The following is a 17418-nucleotide window of genomic DNA, read 5'->3' as shown; positions in this document are numbered from 1 at the left end:
ATACATTTTTGTATTTCATTTGTGTCCTAGGAAACTATGATATCTGCTGTTGTTGCTTCCAAGCTTTCGTTATGAAATATCATTGAAAGAAATCATATCTCAAATTTCAGACATTTACAAGATCGTTACATTACTGTCTGAGAATATGTGAAGTAAAAATAAATAGCGAGATCAAATTTAATTTTATTCCATTATCACTTATTCTAGTATAAACCTCGGGAACTTATCCAGATAAGAACAATTCAATTCGAGAATTAAGTCATTCTTAGAAAACAGGAATATAAAATACCGATTCTTTTCTTTTAATGTATGGGTATTCTTAAGAAGTTCAGAAATATAACCTCATACATGTATGTGATTTTACAATGCACATTGATGATATATAATGCTTTATGTCTTTCAAAATATTGTCCTTCCTTGCATATTTTATTTTTCATTTAAATTTTGCAATATGAGTAAGTCGTCACATTCGTACATTAGTATTTCAAAGAAAAATCAAGTGATTATACATATGTAAAATGAACAATTAGAAAAATAAATCGGTTTAAACATTTCATAAAGTTACATGTTATTGCTCTTAAATTGAACACAAATACTTCGTCTTTTATGTAGAAATTAATCTCAGTTTCAAAGAAAGAAGATATGTAAATAAGTGTAATATGCCTCTATGAGGGGAGATAAGATACTGTTATATTGAAATATCTACAAATCTTATAATTTTTCTTAAAACTATTGAAAAGATTGTATATTCAACAAAACGTCGGTTTGTACACCCTAAGAATGTTAAATATTTAGAAAAGGTTGATTTACATAAGCGAATGCGTGTCAAAACCTCCAAATAGTGGGACTTTTAGAACGTCAATGCTTTTTTTTTTATAGAGTGGGTCTGAGTTCCATATTTTTCTCATAGTCTAAATAAGGTTTAATGGTAATCAAACCGATTGCAATCCACAAAAACGTGGAGAAATGACCCACTATACTTTTAAAATGTCATTTTGTATCCCAACAATTGAACGTTTTAGAAAAATAATAAAAGTCCGTAAATTCGTGGCCATAGTCTTAAACAGCATTTAAACAACACACTTTGTTGTGACTGAAATGGTCAGTGGTAAGAGCACCAGGCATCATTTAACTTTATGGAACTAGGGTTTTTAGGTTGTGGGTTCGATACCATCAACACTTTAGGATCTATTTTTTCTTATCTTTTGTTAAAATATTCTATACTAAATATAATTAGAAATTTTCCTTTTGTAAACTCATAGAATAACTTAATTGAAAAAAAAAATTGAAATTGTTTTTAACGACTAAACCAAATGGGCATACACATGTAATCTATCTTATTCCCCTATCTTTATGTTTAAAATTTTATTTCATCAGAGACGGAAATTTCGGATAAGATTAAATTTTTGCAGACAGAAAAATCAACTAAAGTCACCCGTAATTTTTTTTATAATATACCTGTATCTGTTTTGTTCAATTTGGAGTCTTAACTTGGAAATTTTAAATTCACGTAAATGCTTTATGTTTGTCAGAGTTTTTAACTTTTTTAATCAAAGACAGTATATTTCATACTCATTTTAAAAGAAGTTACACTTGACGCTAAGAACACTGACGGCCAAGTCTGACATCAGACGATTAAAGGCAATTATTTTTGTGTCAAATATTTTTTCTACATTTTTAAAAACAATTTTAGATATCATGTAGCTTAAACATTAAGAGAATCTTCTCGTCGAAATTGTGACTTTTAAGACAGTTTTAATCTATAAATGAGAATTGAAGAAACTGAAGTAAAAAAAGGTTATTCCTGTTAAACCTGCGAAGTGCGAAGGTTGTTTTTTAATATTTTTTTATGTGATGACACCTTGGACCATATTGACAAAGCCTCCGTAAATTCCGCAGAATTTCTCGGGCGGCGTTCTCCCACTTATTACTTTCAGTACTGTCACGATATCGGTTTAAAGGTGTAAATAAAAAAATAAAACTAGTTTTATATATTGTAGTTTCAACACCGCACATAATCATTTTACTATTTTCAAAAAAAAAAAAATAATAATAATCTGTAATAAACATGGATGAGTGTAAAAAAAAACCCTCATTATTTCATGAAATGAAATATGAATATAATTCAGCAACATCTTAATTATGGTGAATGGTCTAAACCGTATAATGTCTAGCCCTGTGGCTGCGCTGATTTTGGTAGAATTCTGAGGGACTGACTGGTGGCTGAGCAAAGGGCTTGTAACGACGACCAGATAAAAACTTTTTTGAAGTTTTGGAAGAAGGAAAAAGTGGCATGGGACAATGACAATGACAATGAACTTTATTATACTTTCATGTTAAATACTGAAATCTGATTGGTTTAGACACAGTTGATAATCCATTTTATTACCTAATCAAAGGGACTTTGTTGTTTTATTACAGATTAAATATTTTCGTCTATTTTGTATGTGTATTCAGATTTGAAAGTGATCTATTGATTGTCGGTCAATAGACTGCGATCTATTATACCGCCGGTCAATAGACTGTGATCTATTGGACAGCCGGTCAATAGACTGCGATCTATTAGACCGCCGGTCAATAGACTGCGATCTATTGGACCGGCAACGTATTTTAGAAAAAGTTTAATTGCTACAAGATTAAAAGATAAGTTTATTATGTTTATTTTACTATTGTTCTTAAAATTTATCTTTTAGGTCATCTTGATATTGATTAACAATGACCTGAATGCATAATGGTATGAAAACCTTATATTATTTATAATTGTGAACACAAAATACTAAAAACGGAATTAGGTAATGAAACAATTATTTAATGCCTAAACAGTCAATAGAATTAACTGGCCTCGGACAATAGATCATACTGAGCTGTTCCCTGCACCTCGGGAAAAATATTCGGGTCTATCGACTGCTCAAGCATTAAATAATTTTATATTAAAAAGAACAAAGAATACCAATGCGTGTTAAAGGAGTGGTTATAATTATTTCTTGAATCGTGGGCGGCATCTGTGCACCAAAAGGCACGAATTGATGAAATATAAATATTGTCGTATCACATTTAATCTAACAATTCTATTGCTGTGCACTTGACATTAGAAAAAGGTTGGGGAAAAACTTACCCTAGGATGAAAAATCAAATCATATACCGGTATGTTAAACCTACATGTATGTATACAAAAACATGGCACGAACCTTGTTTACATAACAAAGAATTGTTAGGTCTGTATATTGCTTGTAACTCTACGACCGCCACTTAAATTTTGGTTGATCGTTAGAAATGCATTGCTAAAGTATTAAAAAAATAAAAATAGAAAATTAAAATTCGACCAAAATCGTGACCATGCCGCTTGAAAATAGTTTTTCGTTTCTAGTTAATTTATGGTTTTCCAATCATTAAAAAAACCTGAAATAGACGAAAGTTCACATAATCATTATTAGTTGCTTTTCATTATCAGTCGTGGCAAATATAATGATTATGCATTAAACGGGTGTTCTTTGGTTGAAATGAATGCGGTTTCAACATACAGCCACTGAAGGTATTTTTGTTCAAATCAAGTGTTCCAAGAAGACGCAAACAGGGAAGACGGTAACTGCCCCCTGGTGGCCGGTAAATTTAAAAGATCTCAGGGTGCTTTTGTCAAATTCAGGGAAGTACTGTAAAGAATATTTTTTTAAGTACCCATGATACTCCAAAAAGTAAAATTTACTGTGCTGATGCAGGTTACGTATTTTTGTTTATCTACCCGCCTACTACATACCCTTATGAACCACCAAATACAACATTGAATTGTTTTATTAACAATAGCATAAAGTTTGCATTACAAATCCCCTAGCTTTTTTATTTTCAAAGTTTTTTCTTCGCAATGCCAAATCCTTATAGATTTTTTTTTACTGAACAACATAGATGGTGCGTTCTTGAGATTTTCCTTTCGATTCAATGAAAAGCTTTAAGAATTAATTTTTAAAAAACCCGTATATACATATCTGAAATATACAGTCACTGCACACTAGCTGTCCTGCTTGTATCGTTGTTAAAATCTATAAGCCAATGACTGAGTGACTAAAACTGAATAGGAGGAGCCTACTTGTACATCAAACTAAAATTTGACACGAATAGGTCGTAAGTCCATGCTCTTGTTAAAATGGTTCTAACATAGCAATAAACTGCTTCGCTCGGTATCTTGCTTTAAGTTTGGTCATTATTTTGTTTAAGCATTATAAATGCCAAGTCTTGCATTCTAGACACTGGAAATGAATTTATTTAACTTAAATATGCTGTTTTAAAATCGTAAATTCATCAGAAATTACACATGTTGCTAGAATGTATGCTACAGGACCTTATGGCAGTTTATGGAGTAAGACCCAAAGCAATTCTAAAAAGATTGTATTCAGACATATTCAAACAGTATTATTGCTGCATCAAACAATACCAGTTAAGTAAAAATAAAGTCGTTGTCTTCAGGCGAAAGGCCATGATGCAAATTATCTGCCTATTAACAGGGGTAAAGCCCGTTTTGTCATGTATTTCAATGTAACGTAACTTTGAACCTATTGTCTCCATATACATATTATACACATCTCTTTTGAACTAACTAAATATACCACCGAGGGAATCAGCAAGATTCCAGTTCCCCTTGAGCAAGCTTCATATTTCTTTCGGTCACGCCTCGGGACTTGCTCTCACAGTCAAAACACAAAGCTGTTTTTTCCTCTCTCCTTTTTTTTTTTTTATATCAAATCATGTCCGACGCCCTTCCATCTGTCTATCTGTTATTTTCAAAATTTTGTTTTTTATATTTTTTACTTTTTCCAGTTAACCACTTGGTCAATTTAGGTTAAAATTAGCACAATAAATTTTGAGTGTAGATTTTTTTTTTCGTGTGTTTAAATAAAGGGATTTAAGGTGGAATGACACACCTGGAAAAGGTCACTCAAATTAACAGCAAATTATTTAAAAAATAAAATGCTTTCTTTGGTAATTCATTCGGGATATGAAAGTATGGACATTGCAGAAAAAATACATAACCAGTGTAGTCAGTTTCAGCCGCTGTATATTTCGACCAATCGATAAACGGGGCGTGTCGATTTCAATCTGGTTGTTTCTACAGAGCTATGAATTAACTATAAGTTTTCGTAAGAAATAGAGGGAATTATACTTGGTACATGTAAATATTTGATTATGAAAGATATAAATATATATAAACTGTACATATTTTAAATAAGCGAAAAATTTGCTGGTTGGGTATAAAAAATGATATACATGTGATTATGTATCTAAAAAATGCAATTCAATAAGTAACAACAAAAGCCCCTGCGGGATCCGACCTCTAGATATACGGATCACAAGCCTGACACTTTATCCACTCGGCTATGGAGAAAGTTACATGTTACCGTCAGTAAAATCCTTAAAAAAAAAGAAAAAAAAGATCGAAATCTTGTTCTCTACTCCCACACATCTGTAAGAAAAACTGACTCCATAATTCTGTAGACCACGAAGCCCTCTACCAAAATTATAAATGTCATGCCCCTGGAGTTTGGGACGTTCGATCAGAAGTCAGTCATTTTGTGATAATGGGTTATTCCACCCTAAAGAATAAACATATATCGGGTGCACTCTTTAGATTTAAAACCAATGAGTTACCTAGATAATATAACTTTTGCAAATAAAAGGTTTCCGTTTATAAGGTAAATTGAAGTTTGGGTTGATTGTAACCCTAGGAATAAAAAATAGCCTTCTATTTAAAAGCAATTTTCAACATGGAAATACCGTAAATAAAAACCCTTTTCTAATTGTTGAAGATCACAACTGCCATATTTTACCAATATATTAGCAAGCTTGTATTTAACAGTTCTTAAATCAAACGCGCCGTTCCCATTTATTTCAGAGACCCCACGGGGATGTAGAATATGAAAAAATAAAAAATTGCAGAATATTTCATAAATTCCCGATATCATATTTGTCAACCCGTGCACGTATGGGTCAAAATCTAGTTACACTATTAAAACCTTAAAAGGAGTCATTGTTCGGGTGAATGAGTTCAATTGCACATTGAATTATACCTTAAAGATAACTCTAAAGAAAGTGTTGTGATGTACATGGATTTAGATGAGTTTTGCGGAAAATATGATGGAGGGAACCTTTACTTGCTGAATGCAGACATTCCCTATTTATTCATTCGTATCTTACGAAAATAACACTTCTAAACAATCGTAACTTCTCGGCCATTTCCGCTGATGAAAAGAAATCTTGTAAATTTATTATCGCAACCTCTGCCGAAGAGGCCCGAGAAGTTGCGATTGTTCTTATTATAATAAAGAATATATCTTTTAGAGAGGTTTTAATCACTTGATTTATGATAATATTTGAACAAGATATCTGTGAGCCAATACGATATCCCCGCTCTGATGTTAATCTGCAAAATAAGCAAAGTCGATATCAAACAGGAAGCTGACATCCGATTGGTACCAAAATAAATCCCAGTGTATTGCATGCCTAAACAAATAGTGTGTTAAAATTTCAAGCATTTGCAATAAATAGTTGCTGAGAAATCTTTGTCGAAAATCTGTTTGAAAAGGCTAAAAATAAACGAAGTCGTCATTTGACAGGAAGTTGACGTCCGATAGGTACAAAAATAGATCTCACCAAATTGCATGCCTAAAACTGGTGTATTTAAAGAAGGCTTGCAGTTCCTATGCTAATTTTCCCAGATAAAATGAAATGATTAAAGTTTTGAAAAATTTGATTTAATTCTTTTTTGCTTGCAAGGTAGTACATAAAGCAGTGTAGAATTTTATCTGGAAAGTTTATATAATGTAGTTCCAAAGAATGATACTTTAAATACGCTGGACAGTTGAAATCAATTAATGTATGTAAACATAAAAATTCAGAATATATGGTCATCTTCCTAACTGTACTTAGTGTTTGCCGTGTTCGATAAAAATGACCGAAAAGGTTTGTGTATCACTGTATTTCGCTTACAAACGGAACAATATAGTCGTCTACGCAATGTGTCTTAATTTATACGTAAGACTCTTCAAGGGATAGGGAAATTTAAACTGTTAAGGTCCTTTCTATGTTAGGGAATAGTCCCGCTGTTTTGCAACACTCTCTTTCAAGCACATGCTTTGACGAAAATTTGTTTGATAATTTAGGCTAAAAAAGTTAAAGTCGTCATTTAACAGGAATTTGACGTCCGATTGGTACAGAAATATATCCCACCGTATGGCATAACTAATCAAATAGTGTGTTAAAATTTCATCTGCAATGAATGGTTGCTGAGAAATATGCAACATAAATTTTTGTTACGGACAAACAGAGGGACGGACAAACAGATGGACAGACAGACAGATACACAAGGGTAAAACAGTATACCCCCTTCTACTTCGGAACAGGGGTATAAAAATAATAAATCAATATTAAAAGTAAGCTTCTACTTAACATTTTCAAATGGAGCTTAGTGGTCAGAAAGGGGTCCCCAACGGAGACATTTAATTATGAAAAAAATGTTAACCTGGAGCATAGACGCGATAATTTGTGAAATAATAAACATTGGGGGATTACATTTGATTGAAAGCGATATAGTTTGGAAAATGTTTAAAAAGAGATCCCTAAAGTGAAGCCTCTACAGTGTACACTAGTATGTACTAATCATCATTTTTTGGGGGGCAGGGGGGGGGGGGTAGATTTAATTGATGGGGACATCGTTTATCTTTATATGCATAGACAAAACTTTCTTACAATCTACTGTTCATTTGGTAAAATTGGACAGGAAGCAAGTTTGTAAAAAGACGCATGAAAAGGAATGCGTTTTCATAAACTTTTTTTCAGTTATATTGTTCGTTTATTTAGTATCTAGTGATACCATTTTGTTTCTTTTGATATAGTAGGTTTATGTAACAGAGACACCAGACACAATACAAAGACACTAAAGGACATTGCGACACCAGATAATGGGTAATTCCTTCGTTGATACTTCTGTCATGAAGCCTATATGAATTAAAGAATAAGGAATCATTCTTTAAGTATTATGAGGTGATAATTACGGTCGGGGCGTGGTCAAATCCAAGAAAGCCCGAAAGGCTTTATGATAAATTATTTTTGATACTTATTTTTATTATTTCCAATTTGTACACTTTAAAACAACATTATTTTGATTCCAGTATTTTATATGTAGCACATGCTATGTATTACTACGCGGCGCAGCCAATACCGTTTTTCGGTTAGACTATAAGACACGCCCATTTTGTGTCACTCATGTTTAATGAAGTTAGTGGGTTTCATGGTTCAAAATTGATTCGTAATGTTATCACAGACAAAGACAGTTGAAAATGTAAATATTAAACGATGTACGCATAAAACGGGGACGTTCCTTCAGAAGGAAGGGGGGATTGTCAACCACCTCCCCCATTTATTGTTTTCAAAGCACGCTTTTATAGTGTACTTTACATATATAAATCTTTATTTTGGACTGTTAAAAATAAAAGCGAAAATTGACATATAAGAATTAAATCTAGAAAAGAGATACGATGCATTACATATCCCTCACCATTTTGAAGAAAAAAAATCCTTGGGCATGTAAATCTATGTCATTGGTGGTTGTGATTTGTAAGGGGGCTGGATGATCAACAAAGTAACCATCAAATATACCTAAAACGTAAAAGTATGATTTAATTGTTTAACTATAAACTATATATTATATAGTAAAGAAAAATTTCACATATTTTGCCTTTTAAATTTTGATATTTTCCTAGATTGTTTTGTATAGCTCTTCTTCTAAAGGAAATCAATACAGTCAAGAAATGGCTATCACCATCGAACCCTCTTAATGAAACAGATAATGCAAAAATAAAATATTTTCAATTGCAACAGCAAACTGCAAACGGAATAAACAATTAAAAAAGCCAAAAATGTCGGTATTTTTTTCAGCTTCAACTAAAATTTTAGGCATGGCACTTATAATTGAAATCAGCTAAGATTTTCATCCCTGTCCGCCCTTCTAAATATCAAGCCAGTTGCTTTACGATTTTACTTTTTTTTTAAAGGATAAGAAAAACAATCTAGAAAAAAAAATCGGGGACAGTTTATATTAAAAAAATGTGAACAAAAATACAAACCTCATCAATTTGTAAAGTGTTATTTCCCGCTTGCGCGGAATATCATCTAAAATATACATACATAAACATATTTCATTTAAAGTAATTTTGGTGTGACAAAATAACTTGCCTTCTCGAGTATTATATTTGTGTATTACATTTTAGAATGAAATTAAATTGAAAGGTTTTAAAAATATGAACAAATTTTTTTTTTAATATTCATGAATCATTTAACTTTAAAAATAAAATAAAATGTCATATTGACATTATTGTTCATGATTCATTAGATATTTATACTGTGTATTTATTATAAAAGACCACATTTTAAACTCTGTTGCATCCTACTTGCAACCAGAACAGATTTTCAATTTTCATATAAAAGCACAAATATTGTACTTAAAAAGTTGAGAAATTTTAACATTCTTAAAGCAGAGAAGTCGTGATTGAAAGTGATATTCAAACGATAAAAAAATAAAAGGTTGGTGTTAGCACTCACCTTAAAAGTGAAAAAATTACTGATCTTCAGTGAATATTAGCTTTCGAGCGAATAGTGCTATAATTATATTGTCACGTTCTGGGGGGCTTCTTTCATAAAGGGCTCGTACAACAAACTGTAAAAGGAATAAACAATTAAAAAAGCCAAAAATGTCGGTATTTTTTTTTCAGCTGCAACAAAAATTTTAGGCATGGCACTTATAATTGCTATCAGCTTAGATTTTCATCCCTGTCCGCTCCTCTAAATATCAAGCCAGTTGCTTTACAATTTTATTTTTTTTAAAAGGATAAGAAAAACAATCTAGAAAAAAAAATCGGGGACAGTTTATATTAAAAAAATGTGAACAAAAATACAAACTTCATCAATTTGTAAAGTGTTATTTCCCGCTTGCGCTGAATATCATCTAAAATATACATACATAAACATATTTCATTTAAAGTAATTTTGGTATGACAAAATAACTTGCCTTCTCGAGTATTATATTTGTGTATTACATTTTAGAATGAAATTAAATTGAAAGGTTTTAAAAATATGAACAAATTTTTTTTTTAATATTCGTGAATCATTTTACTTCAAAAATAAAATAAAATGTCATATTGACATCATTGGTCATGATTCATTAGATATTTATACTGTGTATTTATTATAAAAGACCACATTTTAAACTCTGTTGCATCCTACTTGCAACCAGAACAGATTTTCAATTTTCATATAAAAGCACAAATATTGTACTTAAAAAGTTGAGAAATTTTAACATTCTTAAAGCAGAGAAGTCGTGATTGAAAGTGATATTCAAACGATAAAAAAATAAAAGGTTGGTGTTAGCACTCACCTTAAAAGTGAAAAAATTACTGATCTTCAGTGAATATTAGCTTTCGAGCGAATAGTGCTATAATTATATTGTCACGTTCTGGGGGGCTTCTTTCATAAAGGGCTCGTACAACAAACTGTAAAAGGAATAAACAATTAAAAAAGCCAAAAATGTCGGTATTTTTTTTTCAGCTGCAACAAAAATTTTAGGCATGGCACTTATAATTGATATCAGCTTAGATTTTCATCCCTGTCCGCCCTTCTAAATATCAAGCCAGTTGCTTTACAATTTTATTTTTTTTAAAAGGATAAGAAAAACAATCTAGAAAAAAAAAACCGGGGACAGTTTATACTAAAAATTGTGCACAAAAATACAAACCTCATCAATTTGTAAAGTGTTATTTCCCGCTTGCGCGGAATATCATCTAAAATATACATACATAAACATATTTCATTTAAAGTAATTTTGGTATGACAAAATAACTTGCCTTCTCGAGTATTATATTTGTGTATTACATTTTAGAATGAAATTAAATTGAAAGGTTTTAAAAATATGAACAAAAGATTTTTTTTTAAATATTCATGAATCATTTTACTTTAAAAATAAAATAAAATGTCATATTGACATTATTGTTCATGATTCATTAGATATTGATACTGTGTATTTATTATAAAAGACCACATTTTAAACTCTGTTGCATCTTCTTTTTTTAATAATTTATTTTTTTTGTTTTCATTTTCACAATCATATATGATTTCATAAAGAAGGTAATATATATAAGAATTTTTTGGCATTCTCACTTTCACACTCTTTCTCCATCTTACACACTACATTCTCTTCAGAGCAAACATAAAGAATATATATATATATATATATATATATATATATATATATATATATATATATATATATATATATATATATACACACAAATATAAATAGAACAGTTGTTTACCATATTTAAAATTATATCTCAAATATGTTTTTCCAATTTACCCAGAGTTTATTAAACTTTGTAATCTCACATGATTTGATAGCTATATATTTTTCAACTTTATATTTGAATGACAGATGATGTAACATTCCAACAATGTCAGGTTTTTTGTCTTGTTTTGAACAATTAAAAATGTATTGCTTGGAGTACAGAATTATAAAATTAACTACTTTGTTGTAACCACTGAATGGAAGTTCACCAAATAGTACATTTTTAACATTAAAGCCAACTCTATTTGAAGTTTTTCTATAAATATACATACTAAGATTATTCCATATAGGAAGTATTTCTGAACATGTCATAAATACGTGCTGAGTTGTTTCCACATTTTCCTTACAAAAAGCACATACATCATATGAAATAACATTAATCTTTTTCAAATAATAGTTTGTTGGAAGAATTCTGTGAAGAATTCTGTATTGTAGCCACTGTATTGAAGTATCAGTAGTTGTTTTAAAACAAACTTTAAAAAAATCTTTCACAGAGTCATTTATATCTAAGTGAAGTGATAGTTCAGTGTTCCATTTTTGAATTGCCTTGGGAACAATATCTTTACTATTAATGAGTTGATACAAAACTTTGGAACATTTTTCATTCAACAGTATATATTCAAATTAAAAAGGAATAAATGGTGAAAACTCTTTACTCACATCAGATCTATTAACTGACATGGTCTTGAAAAACTTTGAAATTGCACTGATAACACTATTAAATTGCATGGTACAAATATTTGTCAAGCTAAATTGCTTTTCAAAATCATGTTGTGAAAAAAAAGTTCAATCATTATTCAAAAAGTCACAAACTATTTTTACACCATGTTCATACCACAATTTTACATAAATTGTTTTATTACCAACACATATTTGTATTGTACCAAACTGGCATAGAAAAGACTTTTTGCTTAAATAGTATGTTATCCAAAGCTTAAAATATTGTTAAGTATGACTGAAATACATCTTTCCAGAAAACATTACTATGTTTCACAATATTATGCATATATTTGTCACCAAAAACAAGCATATTTTTTGTAACCTTATTTCCATGGATTTAAAAAAAGATGTCCATCCATGGTTTCTTATCTTTAAAAAGTTTCCTAATCCAGGAGCATTTTAATGACTTAAAAAAATTGTTAATTTCTAGCTTTTTAAATCCCCCTTTAAAATAATCTTGGGTGATAATTTGTCTCTTCACTTTGTCAATCTTTGAATTCCATACAAATTCATAGAAAATATTACTTAAAAAAGATAAAGTTTCTTTATCGGGATTTGGGAGAGAAATAAAAAGATGGTTAAGCTTTGGATAAAGTAATGTTTTGGCTACAGTGACTCGACCAATGGGAGTAAGTATTCTCCTGTTCCACTGTTGTATCATAGCTTTAATTTTTGGTATTTGGATATCATAATTTAGGTTAACTATTTTTTTCCAAATCTACAGAAAATTCTATTCCCAATAAACTAAATGTTGTACATCCCCACACTAGTTTCCAACTAGTATGGTGATATACTTGCTTAGAAATTTTTTTAGCACCAATCCAAACAATTTTTGTTTTCGAGCTGTTGATCTTTAGTCATGAGGAAGTAGAAAAAAAATTTACAGTGTCAAGTGCAGCAAAAAGTGAATTTGGTGAACCATCAAGTACTAAAGTCGTGTCATCTGCATATTGGATAATCTTATGTTCCTTACTATTAACCACAATACCTTTGATATTTGTATTTTGTTTTATTAGAATTGCTAAAATTTCTGCACATAGAATAAATAAATATGGAGCAATAGGATCCCCCTGTCTACATCCTCTATATATATCAAACTGTTCTGAAAGGAAACCACACTGCAAGATTGATGCTTTGATACTCTGTTGCATCTTACTTGCAACCAGAACAGATTTTCAATTTTCATATAAAAGCACAAATATTGTACTTAAAAAGTTGAGAAATTTCAACATTCTTAAAGCAGAGAAGTCGTGATTGAAAGTGATATTCAAACGATAAAAAAATAAAAGGTTGGTGTTAGCACTCACCTTAAAAGTGAAAAAATTACTGATCTTCAGTGAATATTGGCTTTCGAGCGAATAGTGCTTTAATTATATTGTCACGTTCTGGGGGGGGGGGGGGGGGGGGCTTCTTTCATAAAGGGCTCGTACAACAAACTGTAAAAGGAACAAACAATTAAAACAGCCAAAAATGTCGGTATTTTTTTCAGCTGCAACAAAAATTTTAGGCATGGCACTTATAATTGATATCAGCTTAGATTTTCATCCCTGTCCGCTCCTCTAAATATCAAGCCAGTTGCTTTACAATCTTATTTTTTTTTAAAGGATAAGAAAAACAATCTAGAAAAAAAATCGGGGACAGTTTATATAAAAAAAATGTGCACAAAAATACAAACCTCATCAATTTGTAAAGTGTTATTTCCCGCTTGCGCTGAATATCATCTAAAATATACATACATATACATATTTCATTTAAAGTAATTTTGGTATGACAAAATAACTTGCCTTCTCGAGTATTATATTTGTGTATTACATTTTAGAATGAGATTAAATTGAAAGGTTTTAGAAATATGAACACAAGATTTTTTTTTAAATATTAATGAATCATTTTCTTTAAAAATAAAATAAAATGTCATATTGACATCATTGGTCATGATTCATTAGATATTGATACTGTGTATTTATTATAAAAGACCACATTTTAAGGGTATGGTCACGATTTTGGTCAAATTTTATTTTTATTTTTTTATTATTTACAATGCTTTATGAATGCATTTCAAATGATCAAATGAAATTTGGGTGCCCGTCGATGAGTTAAAGCAAGATACAGGGCTCACAATTCTTCGTCTTGTAAGCAAGGCTCGTGCCCTGTTTTTGTTTACATAGGTTCAATATACCAGTAAAAAATCTTTTTCTAGATGATTTGTCTATATTCTTATTCTCTTTAAGCATTAATAAACAGTTCCTAACGATTAACACATTCATTTTAGGTCTAAAACTGGAATTTTCACTTCAACATTCAAAATGTAAACAAAAGTTTTGTTTACATAGCGAGGAATTGTAAGCTCTGTAACTCGCTTATAACTCAACAAATGACACTCAAATTTTGGTTGCCTATTAAAAATGCCTTGAGAAAACATTGAAACATTATAAAGATTAAAATCGAAAAAATATTTTTTGACCAAAATCGTGACCATGCCCTTTTAAAGCAGAGAAGTCATAATTGAAAGTGATATTTAAATTATTTATTGCTTTCTGAGAAGATTTTTGATAATTTACTATATATTCCTATGTAAAAAGTCGACCCCCCAATGTGGCCCCACTGAACCCCTGAGGGTCATGATTTTTACAACTTTGAATCTACACTGCCTGAAGATGCTTCTACACAAGTTTCAGCTATCCCGGCAAAATGGTTTCTGAGAAGAAGATTTTTAAAGATTTACTCTTTATATTCATATCTAAAAATTTGACCCCCCCCCCCCCCCCCCATCGTGGCCTCACCCTACCCCCAGGGTTCATGATTTTCACAACTTTGAATCTACACTACTTGAGGATGCTTTCACACAAGTTTCAGCTTTCCTGGCCAAATGGTTCTTAAGAAGAAGATTTTTTAAAGATTTACTCTATATACTCTTATGTAAAAAGTTGACCCCCATTGTAGCCCCACCCTACCCCCGAGGGTCATGATTTTCACAACCTTGAATTTTCACTTCTTGAGGATGCTTCCCTCTAAGTTACAGCTTTCCTGGCCAAATGGTTCTTGAGAAGAAGATTTTTTAAAGATTTACTCTATATATTCTTATGTAAAAATTTGATCCCCACTGTAGCCCCACCTTAACCCCGAGGGTCATGATTTTCACAACCTTGAAGCTATACTACCCAAGGATGCTTCCACACAAGTTTCAGCTTTCCTAGCTGATTGCTTTCTGAGAAGAAGATTTTTAAAGATTTACTCTATATATTCTTATGTAAAAAGTCGACCTCCAATGTGGCCCCACCCTACCCCGAGGGTCATGATTTTCATAATTTTAAATCTACACTTCCTGAGGATGCTTCCACAAAAGTTTCAGCTTTCCTGGCCTCATGGTTCGTGAGAAGAAGATTTTCGAAAATTTCTCGAAAATTTCTAATTATCTCCCTTTACAAAAGGGCGTGATCCTTAATTTTCACAACTTTGAATCCCCTTTGCTCAAGAATGCTTTGTGCCAAGTTTGGTTGAAATTGGCTCAGTGGTTCTTGAGAAGATGTTAAAAATGTGAAAAGTTTACAGACAGACAGACGGACGGACGGACGGACAGACGGACGACAGACAAAATGTGATCAGAATAGCTCACTTGAGCTTTCAGCTCAGGTGAGCTAAAAACCTACACCAAATGCTTATTTTTAAGTTTATAATTATTTCATGTTTGTCAATGTACATGTAATTTTCTTTTATAATAAAGTGATTTATTTGAGTAGAATTTTAATCGAAAGGAGGGTTTATATTGAAACACTTATAGATTCTATGGCATACCATTGGATAAATTATTGTTTGACAAGCTCGTTCTTTCAATATCACTTAATATACAACAAAAGCGTATTTATACTTCTTTTTCCGATCTGAAACATTTACTCCAAGTTGCTGAATATCATATATGTTTTGGAAGGAAAAATGTGGGATAGGGGACCTTTTTCCTGTAATCAAGTAAATGACATACTGGTAATTTAACGCACTTTGAAAAGCGCGTAATTTTTTCAAAGTGCGTTGCCACGGTGGGGGGGGGGGGGGGGGGGGTCTTCAAAATATTTTTTACAAAAGCATGTTACATGTGATCAAAGGCCTTCATATTATATTTTTATGTGTAGCACTTTATAAACTTAGAAAATATTTTACTAAACAGGTTTTTTTCTTTCTATCTACAACTTTTAGGTCAAGTTTAAATTACCTACGCAGTATGTACAAGTAAATGCAAAATGAAAATATAACTGAAAATGGAAGCCTGTAAAACTCACTGATAATGATGCAAAATCATAAAGATGATTTGGAAATCTCTTTTAAAACTAAAGATATACATGTATTAGAACCATTTTAACAAGGCCTTGGACTTTCAGTAGGATCTAACTATCTAATTTTTTGCGTCAAAACAAGTTAAGAAAGACGCTGGTTTCAAGCGAAATATACACCGATTGCGTAGTCTTAACTCAAAAGCCAGGCAAATCGTGTTGATTTCAAAGAGCTATGGCTGAGTGGCAGGCAATGAAATAGACAGGCCTACGTCACAATGTTGTTTGACACAACTACCCAAAGTCAAAGCTCTTGTTAAAATGGTTCTATCAATACAGTGTTCTTTACTATACTGATTGAACATTCAATTTTGCAAAATACTTATTTTGATATCCGCAATTCAAACTGATAAGATTTGATGAACTTGCTTCCTAAATTTTTTTTAATGCTGAATACATAATTGTCCAAGAACTCCTATATAATTCATTTCCATTGCACAATGTCAAAGATTCATAATGTAAAGTATGAATATATGAATATACTGGTTGGATGTAAACACAAAAATTTACAATATGACAACTTGTAAATTTTGTTCTTACATCCACCCATTGAATTCAAAATTCACAATATGATATATATGTATCTGGTAAATCTTTGAACGGAAAGGAATATTATTCAAAAAATTCGACCATGGTAGTTTAGTAATAAATGCGTCTTTGTACAAACTGAAACAAGAATTTATCAAATAATATTTAAGTAAGTTAGTTCCTCTAATACTCACATGTTAAACGTCTTTTCCTGCACACACACACACAGATATATATATATATATATATATATATATATATATATATATATATATATATATATATATATATATATATATATATATATATATATATATATATAGGTGAATCTCGATAACTCGAACTTCAGGGGACCATGATTAAACTTCGAGAGATCAAGAGTTCGAGGGATCGAGAAATAGACGTTTATTAACATGGTGGCAGCAAATTAAAAATTTTGTACAACCTGGTATATTCAAAATGGACATA

General features: G+C 31.0%; 1 long non-coding RNA gene across 1 annotated transcript; it reads right to left on the bottom strand.

Moving 5' to 3' along the window:
* Positions 1 to 10411: 10411 nt before the first annotated feature.
* LOC136270346 (uncharacterized) lies at positions 10412 to 13493 on the bottom strand. Its single transcript, XR_010708097.1, has 3 exons — positions 13408 to 13493; positions 10775 to 10820; positions 10412 to 10532 (listed from the first exon to the last, which is right to left on the bottom strand). It is a non-coding gene; the product is annotated as an uncharacterized lncRNA (long non-coding RNA).
* Positions 13494 to 17418: the final 3925 nt, after the last annotated feature.

Source organism: Magallana gigas, chromosome 7 (assembly GCF_963853765.1).
Source record: "Magallana gigas chromosome 7, xbMagGiga1.1, whole genome shotgun sequence".
In the NCBI taxonomy this organism is placed as follows: domain Eukaryota; kingdom Metazoa; phylum Mollusca; class Bivalvia; order Ostreida; family Ostreidae; genus Magallana; species Magallana gigas.
The sequence above is the reverse complement of the archived record's forward strand: the minus strand, read 5'-3'. Positions and strand labels throughout refer to the sequence as shown.